Source organism: Thermobia domestica, unplaced genomic scaffold (assembly GCF_964235325.1).
Source record: "Thermobia domestica unplaced genomic scaffold, izTheDome1.hap1.1 HAP1_SCAFFOLD_175, whole genome shotgun sequence".
In the NCBI taxonomy this organism is placed as follows: domain Eukaryota; kingdom Metazoa; phylum Arthropoda; class Insecta; order Zygentoma; family Lepismatidae; genus Thermobia; species Thermobia domestica.
Genome location: NW_027655912.1, coordinates 288,782 through 305,591, shown reverse-complemented (window position 1 = coordinate 305,591; position 16,810 = coordinate 288,782). Strand labels below are relative to the sequence as shown.

Below are 16,810 nucleotides of genomic sequence, written 5' to 3'. Positions count from 1 at the left end.
CTGCGGTATCATTTACGACCTCTATGGCTCAATCCAATCCCACATCGCAGAGAAGTGTTGTCAACGTCTCGAGCGGCTCAGTCATCACCAAACCGAACCGAGAAGTGAGCCGAGCCAACAACTCACCCACCGAGCCGAGCTGATGGTCACTCCAACCAAGCCGGCTGGAGCCAATGGCTCATTCCAATCGAACAGGCTCAAGCCAATGGCATCTAAGCTGATTCGAACCGAACTGTTGGCTCATCCCAACCGAGCCGGCTAGAGCCAATGGCTTGCCTGAGCTCGAATTGTGCCGGTGACTTAGGGTAAAGGCCGAGCCGGTTAACATCACTATCGCAGAGAACTTCTGAAGGTGGAATGTGGTTCATCACCATATTAATCTGGTAAGCTGCACTTTTCTCAAATGATTCCATTAAACTGATCAGTATTGATCAGTAAATTTAACAATATTGTTGTAACTTTTCACCAGTTAAGATATCTCTTCTAAGAGAATATTACTAATGACATATTGTAAGATGGTTAACAAAATAAATTATTTCTGAAATAATTAGAATCTTTTTCGAGAAAATCATTTGAACAAAACTCATCCCTTTCAATAAACTACCCCTTTTAGGATTTCGTGGAAGAAAATGATTCTAAGATAGTTAACCTCTTCCACTACGATTTATTTTCTGAATTTCCTGCCCCTATCTACCATTTATTTTTCTTTGTAATTTCTTTCAATGGAAATTATATAACTATCAAAACAGCAATATAGTAATCCTACGTGAAGCTACAATAGTTTAAATTTTATGAGGAGTGTAGCTCGTCAATGTTCGATTTGGCACCGGGAGGCCATGACGAGCTAAACTCGTCATTTCAGTGCAAGGGGTTAATTAAACATTTATTTGTGAAATCCGAACATAATTTCCACATCCATTTTCCTGAAAATGTTCCGAACAAACTCTCAGTAATTATCCTTTATTATGAATCTTTCATACAGAACTGGACTAAAGTAAATTACAGTAAACCGGGGCTACTTGGACACGAGACAGAATTCTTCATCAATGGAAATACAGTATTGCATCCACAAGTCAACATACGAGTTGTGACTTTAAAAAAAATTAGAATCGAAGTAATAAGCTTACATGGAATTTAATTTAATCTCCTTCAGAGTAATGTCCTTGGCTAGCAATTCATTTATCTCAACGTTGGATCCATGACTAGAATCATTTCTGGAAGGCTTCTTTTGGAAAGGTGTTCAGCTGCTCTGTCGTGGCCCTCTTAATGTCAGGAATGGCGTCAAAATGTTTTCCTTTAAGCATGATTTTAATTTTTGGGAAGACTCAGAAGTTGCATGGTACTATATCTGGAGAGCACAGCGAACGTGGACAGACAGAAATAATCTTTCGTCCAAAAACTTGCGGATCAAAAGCAAGCTGTGGCACGGCGCGTTTTCATGATGAAGAAGGAAGCCATTTGCCAATTTAATCGGTGGTTAAAATGCTTTTTACGGACCCATAGGAGATATTTAGTTCTTCGGAAAGATCTCGAATGGTCATTCGCCTGTTTGAACAAATCATCTGTGTGCCTTTCTGCACGTTTTCATCTGTATTTGACGTCGAAGGACGTCTCGATCGTTGCTCGTTTCCAACCGACTCCTTGCTGCTTTCAAATCGCTCACACCACTTATAACCAACCTTTAATGCCACCGATTGATCGCCATACACTGATTTTAACATTTTGTGAGCTTCTTTGGCACTTGTTTGCGGGTTAGAACGAAACTTAATGTTGGCGCGGGTGATACATTCTTAACACGTCCTCACCACTCCTCTGCCTCTGGAAGCCAACTAACATGTTATAACTCGTTCAAACTCAACACTAACTGTACCAAAGGTTCAGGCTCCCGGGCCTACTAGCAGAAATGCATACAATATCGATAGATGGCACTGTGCAACTACATTCACCGTACTTTTTGATCATACCTCGTAGTTCCGTTATGCGCATCCAGACATCAATTGCCAGTCATAGTGGTAGCCAACTGTAACTGAGGTCAAGACCCATACGTAAAACTAGAAGGACCAAGGCAACTTGTATTTGTTGTGTAAATTCGAGGGACTGCAAGGACACAATTGACTGGATTAGGTATGTAACATGCAGCTACTGGATTTCGGTTCTTGTAATGGTGACAGAACAAATCCATATTGCATTTTCCCTTGTTGCGACGATTCATAGGACTAGAACGATTATACACAGTAAGACAAAAATCCAGCATTACTCTTGCATTTTTGAAACGGCTTGAAAAAAGATGACGAAACTTTGGATGTGGATAACTGGAGTGGAGGGGGGGGGTGCACCAGATGATGTCCTTTAGCATCATGACAGCCATCTGGAAATCCGCCATTATGAATTTAGGTTCAATATTTCAAATGGAAAGGGGACATGCTACATATTATTTTAGGCTAGATTTTCACTGGAAATACGAATCTGAAGTTATTTTTCACCTACCTTTAATCAGTAATGAAATTTTGTGAAATAAAGATTGCACGTGGAATACGGGAAGATATGCCCTATGTGTTCTCGTTGTGTGCCACACATAATGCACGACATTTTTCCGATCCTGATGGATACGCAATAACACTTCCGGCGTCAGAGTCACAAACGTGCCTAATTCGTTGTTCGAGGTGGCCCCACTTAATGAAACAGAGTTGCAGGTTCAATTCCAGGATAACACAATTAGAAGCAAGTGTTTTCTTCAGTGCCAACAAGCAAATAATGAAATGGTACCCTCACATAAGACTCGGCTAGATACATTCCCAACAGTGTAAAAGTAGTACTGACCCCGTTAATATGCAGCCGAGTCAGCAACAATTTTGTGACGCCATAGGTCAAAGCCCTAGGTCCGGGGTCAATGACCGAGGGGTACCTAGGACCGCCACCCTTAAATTTTGGAAATTGCCAAATCTAAAAGTTTGGCATGGTAGCCTAGGAACATAGTATGCAGAGTGTCTGCATATGTTTTGGAAGTCCATCCCCTTCCCTTTCATGGGTAAAAAAATTGACAAAATACATGTGTAGAATACAGGGGTCTATTCTCTTTCATAAGGCATATGTACATTGGTTCACCCCTTTAAAAATTTGGGAGGAGTAACTTGGCCCACCACTTAAATTTTGGAAATTGCCAAATTTAAAATTTTGGTATCATAGTATAGGACCTCAATATGTATCACTATAAATTTGGCTGGTTAATCTCATTCCCTTTCATGGGTAAAAGATTGCCAAATTATAAACATAAGCAATACTTGTACCACGTGTTCGGTTTTGACCTAATTTATCCCCTTTGATGAGATCTTATTACCTTATATGGTTATATGGGCATGTACAGAAGTCTATTCTCTTTCATAAGACATAGGTATATTAGTGCACCTTTCTTAAAATTTGGGAGGGGTAACTTGGCCCACCCCTTACATTTTGGAAATTGGCAAATTTAAAAATGTGGTATAATAGTGCACGACCCTAATAAATACAAGTATAAATTTGGGTGGTTCATCTCGCCTCCTTTCATGGGTAAAAAAATTGCCAAAAATTCAAATTTCGGAGGTTATTGACCCATTTTATTCCATTTGATGACCTTAGGGCATGTATAAGAGTCTATTCTATTTCTTACGATATAGGTACATTGGTGCACCCCTTTGAAAATTTAGGAGGAGCGCATTACCCCTATCCCTTAAATTTGGGAAATTGTCCAATTTAAAAAGTAGTTATAATAGTATAGGACCCTAATATGTATCGCTGTACACTTTGGTGATCCATCTCGTTCTCTTTACGATTAGAAAAAATGGTCAAAAATTAGTACGACCACGTGTTCGGTAATTTACCCAATTTATTTCCTTTGATGAAGTCCTATTACTTTATATGGTTATATGGACGTGTACAGAGGTCTATTCTTTTATTTATAATATAGATACATTGCAAATTTAGGAGGGTTACATTGACCCACCCCTTAAATTTTAGAAATTGTCAAAAATGTAAATTTTGGAAGTGATTGATCCCCTTTGATAAGGATTTAACATGTTATATGGATATGTACAGGGGTTTATTGCCTTTATAGTATATGTATACTTTGATGCTTCCTTTTTAAATTTTGTTGGGGTACATAGGACCGTTTCTTAAATTTTACCAAATAACAAAATCGGGTAAACATTCTCTAGGACCCACTGTAAATTTTGGTGTCTATCTTGTTCCCTCTTATGGGTGCAAAATGGCCAAATACTCAAATTTCGAAGGTTATTAACCTATTTTATCTTCTTTGATACGGCTTTATTACAGAATGAATACAAGTTTATTACTTTTCGTAAGACAGGTATATCTGTGCATCAATCTTAAATTTTGGGAGCGGTACATTCCTTCACCATTAAGTTTTGGGAATTGCCAAATCAATAACTGGTAATTGTTCTTAGAATATGAATATAAAAATTGGGTGGTTCAGCTTATCATATTCTTTCGGTGAATCATTATCAAATATTAGTATGGTCACGTCGTCAGTTATTGACCTATGATGGGACTATGGGTCCATAGTATTGGTACATTAATGCGTTCCTCTTAAACTTTCGGAGGATCACTCTGCTTCAATTTGAGAATTGTCAAAATGAAATTACGTAATATGCAATTTATTGGCCTTAATTATCTCCGCCTATGGGTAAAAGAAATATCAAATATGAACGTAAGCAATACGTTGTACCATATGAAAGGTGTTATTGATCTTGATGAGGTTATATGAATATATGGTAGTGTACTCGGATTCATTTCCTTTAATGCTCCTTTTCAAAATTTGTTGTGGTACATAGGATCACTTCTTAAGTTTGGGAGTTATCAAATAATATGTTTCTAGATCACAGCTGGTTCTGCCTATTTCTTTGTAAAGTGAACAATTGCTGGAGGTTATTGACCTAATTGAGACCTAACTACAACAAATAATTATATGGTTAATTCTAAGATTTAGGTATAGCGATACACTTTGAGAGGTGTACGTAGGACCATTCTTTAAATTTGGGAATTGTGATAAACAAAAGTTTATTATGAGGCGCGAAATTTGAATGATGTGCTTAACGTTCAATACCTGATTGATATGAAACAATACTTTGAACTTTAGTCATAACCCATTTAGTCCACGATCATTGGTAGGGGTTGATTTTTACCTCGAGCTTTAAGGTTGGTGTAAAGGGACAAGTATTGCCGCTAGATGTCACTACAGTCTTCGTATCTCTTACATGTATTTTTTAACTTTCACGAAAATTTACAATTTCTCTTACAAATTTCAACCTAGAGACTTCAAACTTTTAGACAAGGAACTTCATATTCTATGCAAGGGAACAATCTGTGCCGATTTTTTATTTAGAATATTCTTCATTGTTGAAACAGTTACATTGTTAAAGGTTTGGATATCCATTTCAATATTCAAGCCATTTCAACAATAAGGAAAATGCTAATTAAAAAATCGGCACGGATTGTTCCCTTGGATAGATTATGAAGTTCCTTCTCTAAAAAATTTGAAGTCTCTAGATTGAAATTTATAAGTGAAATCGTGAATTTTCGTGAAAGGTAAAAAATACATGAGAAAGATACGAAGACTGTAGTGACATCTAGCGGCAATACTTGTCCCTTTACACCAACCTTAAACTATGGACTTGAAATTTGATAGGTAATCTTATTGAATTTTAGACTTGTAGTTATGACTCATAGTATAAAGGCAATATTTGAACACATGATACTTGATATGCTAGAACACTTTGAAATTTAGTTACAACTCACTGTCTAAGGTGATGCAATATGTATGGGTAATCACTGACAAAGTTATTGTTGATGAAATTTGATTGGCTAATTAGGCCTACATCATTAGACCTGCTAATTAGGATTAATTAGGACTTTCAAATCTTTGCTGCATACAGTTTAAAAGTTTTTCTTAACATTCATCGATTACTGTTTAATATTTATTTAAAAATCTTGGTTTGAAAAATTTTAGTTTGTACATTTTCGTTAAACGTTTTGCACTCACTGACAAATACGACCAAAACCGCTTATTTGTTAATCGAATAGTTAAAAACCGGATAAAGTTTGACGGTTAACCGTGAAACGTAAAATTATTTTAGTTGAAAATTTTGATTTGAAAAGAATGTTTCAAAATTTTGTTTGAAAATTTTTATTTTGAAAAATTAGTTCCATTTTTTTTTGTTTGAAAATTTTAGTTTTAAAATTTTGTTTAAAAACTGTTTGAAATTTTTAGTTTGAAAAATTTTTCATTTAAATTTTTGTTTGAAATTTTTTTTAGTTTCAAAATTTTTGCTTGAAAATATTTTGTTTGCAAATTCTTGCACTCATGTGTTGGGTCAATAACCGAACACGTGGTCGTACTAATTTTTGGCCATTTTTTTAAGCGTAAAGGGAACGAGAAGGATCACCAACATATACATATTAGGCTCCTACACTATTATAACAAATGTTTACTGTTAGCAGGAAGTGCTCTCTTATTGCTTTAGTAAGTTTTTCTTAAGGTAAGAGTTATATTAATGGGTGCAGATTGACTTTAAAAGGACTAAGCATAACTACAATGTGTGCATATACGACATAAAAACTGCAGTGCATAAAACAAAAGTACTATTTAACCGAGTCAGCGCGGGAATGCTGCAGGAGGGCCGAGTAGTAGCGAGGGGTGCTTCTGTGAGGAGCAGGGTTGTCAGCGACGGTGGAAAAAAACTTTATGAGCCATAAAATTGCATGCTTTGCGACAATTCTATGAACACTGTGTACAATGCCTTCACATACCTCTTCATTTCATAAGGGCTTGCTTATTGAGTACTATGCGCTGAAGAGCACACTTTCATCTTATTATACATGTAAAAGGTAAGATCCCGATATATTTTGATTATTTATACAGTCGTGTTGTGAAATCAAATAACACGTTTCTTCCGTGGATATTACGAATTTAAACCCACGCTTTTAAAATGGAAGGCCATCAAAACTTTTCCCTCGTTTCAATACATTTGGTTCAGATGCAACTCCCTCTTGTTAGTTTTGGCATATATTCCGAATTTGGTCATACGCCTGGTTTTCGGCCAAAAGCGTATAATAAAGGCTACGAAAATTTAAAAATTATCAATTTGTACTTTATTTTATGAAAGCTCAGTACTCAATTCGCATAGTAATGCTGCGTGAGCGATAGCTAGTAAAGGCAGATTAGAAGCTAGGTTGGTTACCATTACATTGAAAAGTATGACTTTCTCCACGTTTCTTTGCAGTTGTGTGCTTACCACACGTTCTGCAATTTATTGTTAGATTTAATAAACATGACTTTGATATGCTTTCATGTTTAGATTGGACAATTTCCCTAATTTTAGGGGTGGGGTCATGTGCTCCTCCCTAATTTTCACAGGGGTGCACCAATGTACCTATATCTTAAGAAATAGAATAGACTCTTGTACATGCCGATAAGGTCATCAAATGGAATAAAATGGGTCAATAGCCTCGGAAATTTGAATTTTTGGCAATTTTTTACCCATGAAAGGAAACGAGATGGACTTCAAACATATACAAGTACATAATATGTTTCTAGGCTACCATACCAAATTTTTAGATTTGGCAATTTCCAAAATTTAAAGGTGGCGGTCCTATGTACCCCTGCCAAAATTTAGGGGTGGGTCAAGGTACCCCTGCCAAAATGTAGAGGGGTGGTCCTAGGTACCCCTTGGTCATTGACCCCGAGCCAAGGGCATTAACCTCTGACCTATGACGTCACAAAAATATTTCCTGATTCGGCTGCATATAACGGGGTCAGTACTACTGTAACGAAATGGGCATAGACTAATCGTTAGTGTTCTTGCTTTGCAGTCAGGAGAACCCAAGGGTAAATCCGGCCCATCCAAACTGAGGTTTTTTCTCGGGCTACTAAGCAAATATTGGGATGAGACCCTTAAATAGGGGCTCTGGATGACTTCTTTCCAGTTCCTTTGTCATCGTTATTGTTATTATTGGTTTTAGTTATTAATTATTCCATTGTAAATTGACCTCGCAGTTGGTACTTGAAAGTTTGTTTAATAAATATAGTCCTTACTTTTCTTCTAGGTACAGACCTTTAAGATATCTTGTTAAAACCTTTTATTAAACTACTTTCATTAAACCAACCAACCCTATCAAACATTCACAAAACTTCAGTCCTAAACCTTAGGAAGAGCACGTACGGCTCCTCCTCGATCCTATTTCATTCTTTTTAGTGAATTATTTCCAAACTTTAGTTATAAGGCATTTACTTTCTATATTTCTAATATTCTTTATTGTCTTTACGATATTCATTAAAATTCAAAAACAAGTGAGGGGTGATCTTAGCAAAGAGCTTAACCAAAGGAGCCCGAACTCATTAAGTCGGCGCTCATGATGTCGAAATGATGTAAGCGTGACGTCAAAGGGATGTTGTAGGTGCGAAGTTGAGTGAGCCTGATGTTGAAATAATGTTGTGAACGTGAGGTCGAGTGATCGTGATGTCGAAAGGATGTTGTGAGCGTGAGGTCGAAAAGATGTCGTGAGCGTGAGGTCGAAAAGATGTCGTGAGCGTGAGGTCGAAAAGATGTCAAAAGGATGTTGTTTGTGAGCGTGAAGTCAAGAAGATGTCGTGTGCGTGAGATCGATTGGGCGTGATATCGGGTTGACGATGTGAGTGTGAGGTAGAGTAGGCGTGAGGTCGAAATGATGTGAGTGTGCGTTTGAGTGAGGTTAGTCCAAAATGGGCACCTTTGGCCTTAACGTCCCACGTTATGCATCCAGTTTGAGGGAAACAGAGATAATGAGATAAATGATAATGGTAGAATCGGAAAGTACGAGGAGACGGGAGAATCCCGATAAAACCAAAGCACACGGGCGTTTGCTTCACCACAAAACTCACTTGGTGTACACTAACCATACAGCAACAAGGGAGTTCCCCAAGGCGGACATGACATTTTATTACATCACTGAAAGTTACAAGCATAGTACATATTATTATTATTATTATTATTATTATTATTATTATTATCACTCCAAAGAAGCTGAAAGTTAGAAGTTAACGAAATCATAACATTGGAAATACAAAGATCGATTGTATTATTGATTATAAGTATAGAAAAGAAAATGGTGTATTATAATGGAACTATCACTTTGCTTTCATATTTAGCAGAAATCTTCATACTCTGTGTACATCTAAACAAGTGCCCTATAGAGCGTTATTTATAAATCGAACGTAACTCCGGACCGGGAGCAATCACCATTCTGAATATACGTAACATTAATTGTCATAATGGTGATCCCACAAATAATTATACAAAACAAGGTAATCTTTACAATGCAAATAATAATTAAGGAATCGTGGAATATAACAAATTATGAATTAGGAAAATAAAAGGAAAACACAATAAATATATAGAGTTACATACAAAAGACAATAATTAACATTAAATAACCCAAAATTGGTTTCTGAGTACTTAAATTAATCAGGTTTGTACCGTTAAAGGGAAAGCTATTCGTGATATAGCCTACCTATCCCAAGGAACACAAGTAGACCACAGCCGCTTAAGTATATTAGTAAGTCATTTTACGTTCCCCTGAAAAAGGACGAAGATAAATACAATAGAATACAATACTTCAAACCACGGATTATTTGTGTGTAGCAGCCAGTGGCGGATCCAGGGGCGATCGCTCCCCCCCCCCCAGAAGAGGAAACTTTTCTTAGTTTTTTATATAAATAAAAACCATCCCAGAGTTTGGTACTCTTAAAAGTAGCTCTAAGTATAAGTATCACAACTTACCGCCTTCCCCAGAAATCTGTCTTGGATCCGCTCCTGGTAACAGATGCCGAAAAAAAGCGTATGACGCACAGTACATCCACTCAAGCGTGGAATATGCTAGGCAGGGTTGGAAAAAACCATGGTTTTTATTTAAAAAAACAAACAAAAAAAACGGTTTTTTTGGTTTAAACCAGGTTTTTATGGTTTAAATGATTTGCTCTATATATTCATATCATATATGGACGGAAATACGTTTGTTTCGCCTTGATGTTATTATGCAACAACCGGGTTATGCTGGAAGGGGTCACATAAGCTTAAAGCGGAATAAAAACCGCTTCTCGAGCTACATCCGAGAGAAATTGTCCTCCATTTGAGCTCAGAACCAGGACTAATTGTCCACAAATGCGATACGTCTGCCGACTCACTCACGAAGGAATCCTGATAAAAAAAAAAAAAAAAAAAAAAAAAATACGTTATACTGATCTTTACATGCTTCTTAATATAACTGTCAAGAGTCATTTCAGAAGGACAAAAAGATAAACAGTTGCACAAGTGAAAACATTAATGAACAATTTCAAAGTACTACGGAGTACAGAAGAACTAATTTAGTTCAAGTTAGTTAACACCGATTTTTATTGGTCCAAATTAAGAAATACACCGACTTAATCTGCATATCAATAAGAAAAGTGAATAAAGATACGAATTATTTGAGTCCACTTTGGCTCAAACTCATTTATACATAAATAGATACCAAAGATACTTATTTCACTAAATGCCTCTCGTGGGGTCTACATGACCCACACACACACACAAAAATTACGGCATTTTCGATGTATTTTATCAATAGTAAACATTGAAACGAAACAATATTTAGAATTTTTCTTCGATTGCAATTACATAACAATAATAACAACTACAAAAAAATCACAAAATAAACTTGTAAAAAGAAGTTGCTTTTGTAGTATAATCTTTTTGAGTAATGAATGGGGAATTTAGGTCTGAATATAATACGAATAATATACGGGAGTGAAACGTGATAACCCACAAATGTGTGTTCATCAAGATTTTACAAACACTTACACTTTTACAAACATTTTTTGTTTTTTGGTTTAAACCAGTTGTTTTTTTTTTTTTTGAAAAAACCAGCTGGTTTAAACCAGTCAACCTTGATGCTGGGGGCCTCTGTAATGCTATGGGCAGCAATATTCTTGTTTTCACTGAGTCCTGTGTTGATCCACACCAGTGAAGCCATATTCCAGTATAATAATGCACCACACAGCTGAAGCAGATGCGGCATATTTTGAGGAACATTACTAGCTGAAACCATTAAAAGTGCTGTAGGAACTCGAAAAATCCAGGGCCGCGGCAGGCTCTTCGATAAAGCGTACACCTCTGCTGCATGGGGTCCGTGTTTCGATCACAGCTCGCGCCAAGAGGGCCTTGTGGTAGACAAAGATAGTGTGCGTGGGTTTTCTTGGAGTTTTTTAGTTTCCTCCCACTTTCTTCGTTCCGCCATTTCACTCATTTCTCATAATCACAGTCTCCTTTAGCTGATACGGCATAATCGTGGGACATAATAAGACAAAGATCTCATTTCATTTTAATTTCGAAAAATCCACTTTTCAGCATCGTTGTTTACTTGTACACCCTTAGTCGCTGACCCAACTGCTCCCTTCGGATGGGTCCCGCGCAATGCACAGGTTGACAATCTTCGTTCTGCCCTGACTTTGGTAGACAGCACTACTTTTTTTTTTTTTTTTTTCAGTGGCCACTGTATTATGGTTTTTCGGGGGAAGGTTCTACAATGCTGGTCAGTATACATAGGTAAAGGTGGATTAGTTGTCAGGATCCTTTCCTTATCAAAGCTCAATACTCTATCTACATAGGAATACGGAGTGAAGGCGGGTTAATAGCCAGGTTGATTACTTCCTTCATTACGACTCAATGGGGATGCAGACCAGTCTCCTCCAACCTTACTGGGCATAGTTTGGAGGCCTATGTTTAGCAGAAGGGGTCCAGCACTTTTCCAAAAAATGATAGAATTTCGCTTATTTCTATAATATTAGGTAAATTTAGGTTAGTTAAGGTTAGCTTAGGTTATTTTATGTTAGGTTAGGTTAGATTTGGTTACGTTATGTTACGTCTAAGTACTTGCATCATTCATTTCTCCTGGACACCTTGTACTAAACATACTCCTTTTTGGATTTGGGGGGTCAAAATTTTTTAAAGTTAAAATTCCTTAATTTCTTGGTATATTTTCTGTATTTTTTGTTGGTTTAAATTAGGTTAGGCAGGTTAACTTTGTAGTGGACCCTGTTCCAACATTATACCCCTGCTGTTTTTTTTTAGCATATGTACGAACGCTGCATTTATACGCAAATCATAAAAGAACTGCATTTTTTCAACAAATACTTCTAGTGGCCTCGCTGAACTTTATCTACGCTACGTTAGGTATTGTAACCAGGATTTTGCAACATCCTTGTACTGCTATGTCGCCCAGCACAAAATTTTTTGAAGAATTATAACATAATTAGATAACGAATTATAACTTTTCAACAATTATTTTGAGTGCCTAAACTTAATCTGTTTGGAACGTACCTTCCGCTGCTGGCTTTATTTTTAGGAGTCACTAAATGTCACTCACATTTGCACTAACACAGAACAGCAGAACAAATAATTTCTATCCTGCTTCGGTGTTTGGTCGGTTGGAATGGAGAAGCAAATCCTACTTGACTTGAGTGAAAAAACTATCGACGTATCGAAACTTTCGATATATGCTATCGAATACATTCTGAAAGTTAGGGAGACTATCGAATAATACTTCTAGCGAAATCGATACAAACTTATTCGATAGTACAATTACGACTTCAAAAAGTTCTATTCATTACCACTCGTATAATCTAGGCTGAGACGGTAAATAAAAATTTATTTGGAAGCAACAATAGAATTATTAAACACCATATATATTTATGCTATATATTTTACAACAATAGGTGAGGTAAAAGTTCAATAGCACATCATAATTGTACATGTCTTTATGTGTAATGAGTGCAAGGGTAAATATTGTAACGTATTTAATTCGTTTCTCTTAACTTTGTGAGGTGTGTATTTGTTGTATTCGAGGAATTTGGGTTGAATATCATAACGGTGAAATTTTTTTTCTTCAAGTACAGATTTAATAAACGTTCGAGTGTAGTTAATATTTTTGCAGAGTATTGTTTAATAGGCTTAAGTTTAGAGTTGCCCCTCCAGTCTGAAGGTGCCCTTGGACTTTGCAACATACAAAAAACAGTGCTTAAAGTATTAAAAATTGTTACATTTCACTTAACTTCATTACTCCGTGTGCTTCACAAAAATTTAAAAGGTTTTCTTCATTATTTTTGAGCATCCGTTACACCTGTTCGCCATATTTTATAACTACCATGCTGCTGAAACCTTCCGCGAATGCTTCCGCATCCGGCAAATAGTACTAACTTTCACTTATCTTTTCTCGTATTAAGCATAACTCTCCTGCCAAACTTACATTCCTAAACATGAAATAAAAACTTCAAACTATCATTTCTTACCTCATTTCTCCTGTAAATTTTCCTGATTTTTATAAAAAGCGGAGGGGTAACTCTAAACTTAACCCGTTTAATAAGTTTATTCTTTCCATTCCACCCTACAGTTCGAATCACCAGGAATTATGGCTAATCTTCCGCAGATGGAGGCCCCGGACTAGATTCGCATAAACATGTTTCTCAACGTTATATTACTATTTATTTCGGTAAGAGTGCACTTTGTGCAGAACACTCGTAGGAACCGATACAATAAATGGCAATACGTGCAATTACACTCTATTAATTTTAACAAAATGGTTCCAAAGTTTCGTAACCCTAAGTTAACCCGACGCTACCCTACTTATTTCTACTTTGCGTCATGTCAACAACGTAGCAAAATCACTTGTTCTGCATAAAGTGCGTTCTTGCCTTTGTACCTGACGTAGAATTACTCATCTTTCCTTTTAGTTGTTCAGTTTTAACTGTTAAGCAGTTTTTTTTAATGCTTTCTTTGCTCATCACATTAGATATGTATTCATCTGTATTGTATTACTGCACAGAATTAGTAGCCTTCAACTGTTAAGTGCTGCAAAGTACGCACTATTAAGAAATAATGAATATAATTAATCCTTACCTTCTTATGTTTCCAACCAGCACTGTACACAAACCCTACTACAGTATGTTCATAATACTTTTAGAGAGGGATTGGGGGCAGAGCCACCTAGCTAACGTATGTCCCTGGGACATCAAAAATTAACAAAATACTTCTTTCCTGTATTGTAACATGAGTATTGCCTAAGAAGAAATTGTATCATGAGGGACGTCCTAGAGGGTATGATGGCGGGAAAGAGAGGGAGGGGCGAAGGAGACTACAATTAATGAATGATATAAAAAGAGAAAGATCATACACGAAGACGAAGAAGTTAGCGGAGGACCATGGAGCATGGAAGCTTCTTAGCTGCGGCAAGTGACCTGCCAATAAAGGCAAAATACCTGTGATGATGATGATGATTTTTCCTGTACTAGGTTGCCACAGAAGGAGATACTTATATTTATGAAATACCAACTACTGTTAGCAGGAAGTGCTCTCTTATTGCCTTAGTAAGTTTTTCTTAAGGTAAGAGTTATATTAATGGGTGCAGATTGACTTTAAAAGGACTAAGCATAACTACAATGTGTGCATATACGACATAAAAACTGCAGTGCATAAAACAAGAGTACTATTTAACCGAGTCAGCGCGGGAATGCTGCAGGAGGGCCGAGTAGTAGCGAGGGGTACTTCTGTGAGGAGCAGGGTTGTCAGCGACGGTGGAAAAAAACTTTATGAGCCATAAAATTGTATGCTTTGCGACAATTCTATGAACACTGTGTACACTGCCTTCACATACCTCTTCATTTCATAAGGGCTTGCTTATTGAGTACTAGGTGCTGAAGAGCACACTTTCATCTTATTATACATGTAAAAGGTAAGACCCCGATATATTTTGATTATTTATACAGTCGTGTTGTGAAATCAAATAACATGTTTCTTCCGTGGATTTTACGAATTTAAACCCCATAAAATGGAAGGCCATCCAAACTTTTCCCTCGTTTTAATACATTTGGTTCAGATGCAACTCCCTATTGTTAATTTCGGCATTTATTCCAAAGTTGATCATACGCCTGGTTTTCGGCTAAAAGCGTAATAAAAGCTACGAAAATTTAAAAATTATCAATTTGTACTTTATTTTATGAAAGCTCAATACTCAATTCACATACAGGGTAGACCATTTATCTTGATACACCCTTATAATACAGGTTGATACACCCTTATAAATGTTAAACTAAAAAACATGCACAAAAAAAAAAAAACGAAATTCTTTACTATGCAAATATCGGTAGGGGAACATTGCTTGACATAATCTGTAATGCCACTAGGATAACACTGTTGCCAACCCAACGTAAGTTTTTTTTTTTTTTTTTTTTTTTCAAATGGCACTACGTCAGGTTATTACAGTACATATTTGAAATCTATGTGCAAAACGAAAACATGCAATACTAAATTTGTTATTCAGTGTAATAAACTAAGAACGTTCCAGCATCATAAGCACCCAAATTTTGGTGGTTTCTAAAGCAGTAACAACGCAAATGAGGTAGACAGGCAATGAACATCGAAAATACTTTAGTGTCTAATACTATGATCATGATAGGACCGATTTCGAATGAATGAGAACGAAGATAAGGATGAATTGAAAAACTGCGTAAATAACTGTAAAATCCAGTTGCATTGATGCCTTTCAATATATGTGAATATCGTAGTGCCATTTACAGTAACTTGATACGTTAAATTATTGTGAAGATATGGTAAATACTGGTAAAGTTCGCAGCACTGCTTAAAAGTATGTCATTCCGAGAACTTGTTGTAATTACAGCTCACAGACGACGAGAAGAACCCTAAAACAGGGGAGCGGGGAAAGGTCAACGACACGGTCAAGTCCATTTTCGGTTTTTGAGGTGTGGTCTATACTTAGATGTCGTCTGCTACTCCCGGTAAAGTTATACGTGTGCTATTACATGGTGTCATTTGAAACCCCCTGCGAAAAGTGTGCGAGCCCCTACCTACGTCACACTATTTCTGCTAGGGTTCTTCTCGTCATCTGTGAGCTGTACACCTACCAAAATGTATTGTTGTAATGTCATAGAAGCTAAGTAAATCAAAAAGTGTTTTTAAAAAGTTACCACAAATACGCCACTATAAGTAATATATCAAATTCAACCATTTTCATTTTCGTATCTGTCTAGTGATTTTAGGTATCAGATCACTGTAAAAAGCATTATGATATTTATGTCTATTGGGAACCTTCTACGTAATTGGATGTGATACTTATCTAAACACTTTTTCGAAATAAAGTCCTTTGTAAAAAGTCGAATTTTCAATAACTCGTATCTTTGCTTCTGCTTCTTTGTCGGCTTCTATTTAACGGCAATGGCATCGAACTGCACACCAAACTACGGATGTCCGTGTATCTGGTGTAATAGCAGCACATGACTGCGATTTCTTCACGTAGCTCGTCGATTGTTGCTCGTTTATGTTGATACATGTCATTCTTGATGGTTCCCCAGAGGTTTCAAATCTAGAGACCGACGTGGGTACTCAACAGGACACCGTCCGGATCTAGAATTTTATCGGGGTAGAAGCTGAAATCTCGATGGTAGTGAGATGAGGAGGCACTCTCGATGGTAGTGAGGTGAGGCTCCGTGCCTTCGTCTTGTCGTATGTAAAAAAGTTAATCTCCATACAGGTTTTGGATGGTAGGCAAATATAGTACTCTCGAAGAAGAATGACTAATCACACTGCACACTGATAGACCACACCACACAGCAACCCCTGGTATATTTACTGCCGTGTTCACATGAGCATCAGGATTATCAGGAGCCCAGTAGAAGACAATTGTGGCGCTTCACAGTACCGTTAAATTTGAACTGCACTTCGTCTGTCTACTC

At 36.9% G+C, this 16,810-nt stretch overlaps 2 protein-coding genes across 5 annotated transcripts in view; one reads left to right on the top strand and one right to left on the bottom strand.

Moving 5' to 3' along the window:
* Positions 1 to 16,810, bottom strand: part of LOC145676502 (mitochondrial amidoxime reducing component 2-like) — a 143,217-nt gene that overhangs the window by 45,579 nt on the left and 80,828 nt on the right. The window contains exon 2 of one of the 2 annotated variants that reach the window (XM_081747316.1): positions 12,387 to 12,474. The gene's annotated coding sequence lies outside the window, so the exon portion shown is untranslated. Of the gene's footprint in view, positions 1 to 12,386; positions 12,518 to 16,810 lie in introns of those variants that run through there. The other variant, XM_081747315.1, reaches the window with a different exon arrangement.
* LOC145676503 (methionine adenosyltransferase 2 subunit beta-like) overlaps positions 12,572 to 16,810 on the top strand; it is a 41,167-nt gene continuing 36,928 nt past the window's right edge. For 2 of the 3 annotated variants that reach the window (XM_081747319.1, XM_081747318.1), the window contains exon 1: positions 12,634 to 12,781. The gene's annotated coding sequence lies outside the window, so the exon portion shown is untranslated. Of the gene's footprint in view, positions 12,782 to 16,810 lie in introns of all 3 variants that reach the window. The other variant, XM_081747320.1, reaches the window with a different exon arrangement.